This window comes from Crocodylus porosus, unplaced genomic scaffold (assembly GCF_001723895.1).
Source record: "Crocodylus porosus isolate Cpor-Errol unplaced genomic scaffold, CroPor_comp1, whole genome shotgun sequence".
Classification (NCBI taxonomy): Eukaryota; Metazoa; Chordata; order Crocodylia; family Crocodylidae; genus Crocodylus; species Crocodylus porosus.
The window spans coordinates 258,618,404-258,621,052 of record NW_017728886.1 but is presented as its reverse complement, the minus strand read 5'-3'; the positions used below and the strand labels follow the sequence as shown (position 1 = coordinate 258,621,052).

The following is a 2,649-nucleotide window of genomic DNA, read 5'->3' as shown; positions in this document are numbered from 1 at the left end:
CCCCTTTAAAAGCAAGCGGTACTAATAAAACAAAGCCCTGCGGGTGGGTGCAGGGCTGCTCGGCGGCGCGGGCGGGGGCGGGAGCGGTCCTGGTCCTCCGCCCGCGACGTGCGCGCCGTGCCCGGCTGCACCCAGTGTCGTTCTGGGGATTGCTCCCAGACCCGCATCCCGCGCTGCTCGCGTTTTTGTCCACCCAGCCCGTTTCCCCCGAGCAGGAAGCCTGTGGATTTTGCAGTTCTTGCTCCGACAGGTTGTGCTTCCGACTTTTTTTTTTTTCCCCTCTTGTTTTTCAGCTACTGCCTTTCGGTTGTCGTAATTTATTAACCTTTTTTTTTATTTCAGCCTCGCAGTTGTAGTTCTCCTTTTTCTTTTTTTCTTTTCTTTTTTTTTCAGCCTGATACTGACCACACAGATAGTTCCTTTTTAAAATTGGACGTCCTCTGCATTTTCAAGCCCTTTAATTGCCTGCTTCCTGTTTGACCTCAGTGTAGCTTAAAAACTGGCTTCTCTTCCAGCTCGTTTCCAGCAGGGAGATGTCTGTTGCCCCTGCGTTAACTGTTTGTTCAACAATTACTAGGGAGGTGGCTGTAGGCAGTATTGCAACACGAATCCTTGCACTCCGCTTGTGCTCGGCGACAACTCTTCCCTGTTCCTCTGATCCTCCCCCCCATTTATTTCCAGGAGCAGCAGCTTAAATCCATAATGACCAGATGACGATGGGAAGATACTCATCCCTAAATTCTGGAGATCAGAAAAGTGTTTCATGTCTAGTTAACTCACTTACACACTTGAACAGCCAAGTACCAGGCAACTAAAATATCAGGACCAGCTTTTTTGTAGAATAATAATAAAGGGGGCCTCCCTTTAAAGCTCCTGATGCAATGCGAGAGCAAACAAGTGGACACCTACTGGCAAGAAATGCAAAATCAGTAGGAAGGGAGACTTGATCTTTCTGGTAATCGTGTGCTGCATTTCTCTTAGAATAAGTTTATCCTTCATGAGAAACTTGTCATAGATATAAAATTATCTATTTCATGTTCTTGTAGTTCTAGGGTATTAACTTGCTTTTTTTTTTAAATAAAGTTTTAGAAGTACTTAGTCGCACCTTATAGAGTTAAGTGTGATAGCTCATGTGCTTTTTCTCTGAAATAAGGATATAAACTAGTTCTGCAATAACCCTTAACACTTCAAAGAAGCATTAGTCAAAATTTATTTGATTTCCTGTCCAGTAAAGTTGCATTCTTTCACTTAAAGAAGTTAACCCTGTTCTTGAAAGAGGTGATATCTTTTATTAGACTGACTAGACAGTTGCAAAAAAAATTAAGAACTTTTTTTTGCAACTGTCTAGTCAGTCTAATAAAAGATGACCTCAGCTAGCACATGAGTGCTTTTAACTACACACTTAGAGGAAACATAAAGGCCAGAGGATCTTTGCCTACACTTGAATTCCTTCGCCACATAACAAGGCAGTTAGCTGTGTCAGTCTCTAAGGTGCTGCCCTGTCTTGCCATCTGCCTGATTTCAGACAATATCTCATTCAGACCAATGGGTTTTTAAGGAACAGCCTACTTCATCAGAAGCTATGATGTGTTCTTCCGTAAGAAACAAGAGATTGTGCTGACCGTTTGCTTTCTACATGGTTTTTTCCTTTTTCCGGTTGCATTCAAACACCATATTAGTAGTGTTTTAAATATTGCGCTAACCCTCATCTAACTGATCAAACTTCACGTCTGCTAAATGAGTACTCGGTAGCCAGTGACTGTTGCTGTGCTGTAGCCACAAAAGAGGAAAACCAGACTTGGCTAGTTGCAGTTACTTGCCAGATGGAGCTGAGTGGTGGGAATTGTGATTCCTGTTTTCTTAGCAGTCTTGAAGAGCATGATTGCGCTTGCCAGAATAGGCGACAGAGACTGGATTCCAGAAAGGCATCTTGTTCTTTTAATCAAGACCAATGTCTGAAGCTTTTATGGTGGTGCAGGTGCTATAGCTGCTTAAAACTATGGTTTAAAAAAAAAAATTACTTTAGCAAAACTCATCATCTGTGTCTTCCCCTGCATCCCTACAGGCACTCAAGTGTTTACTGCTTAGCTCTTGGCTCGGTCACTCGCAGCCCTGTGTCTCTTGGGCAGTTTCTTTGCAGTTGAAGAGGGCGCTATATCTGATTTCTAAAGAAGAACCAGCTTGGCAGAAGTTAGGGACTTTCTACCAAGTCCTCATGGATGAGGGAAGGGAGTACTGCATGGCCCAGCAAGTGGCATGAACTATCTATTGCCTCTTTCTCCGCTGTTTGTGGCAGAAGCTGTTTCTTCCATGTGGCAAAATGTCTGGCTTGTAACAAATTTCAAAGGCTAGGCCTAGCTCAGCTCCTGAGTAGAGATGACCCCTTTTCTGACAAGCTGGCTTCTCATTAAGGCTTCTACTGGCATCTGTTTGAGAAATGTTGTATACCTGAAATAGGTACAGAGGGAGGGCTGCTAGGATCATCAGGAAAAGAGAGAGCCAGTTGAGGAGAAAGAGACTCAAACAGTCTCATTGGTTTTAAGATGGAGCTTTTAGCAGTTGCCTGAAATGGTTGTAGTACCATGGACTCCATGGCCCAGGAAGCCTTTGGTCTGGCTTCTAAGATGTCAGACTTCAAGATTTGCAGGC

At 43.8% G+C, this 2,649-nt stretch overlaps 1 long non-coding RNA gene across 1 annotated transcript; it reads right to left on the bottom strand.

Moving 5' to 3' along the window:
* Positions 1–1,773: 1,773 nt before the first annotated feature.
* Positions 1,774–2,643, bottom strand: LOC109306205. Its single transcript, XR_002099887.1, has 2 exons — positions 2,449–2,643; positions 1,774–1,987 (listed from the first exon to the last, which is right to left on the bottom strand). It is a non-coding gene; the product is annotated as an uncharacterized LOC109306205 (long non-coding RNA).
* Between the last annotated feature and the right edge of the window lie 6 nt (positions 2,644–2,649).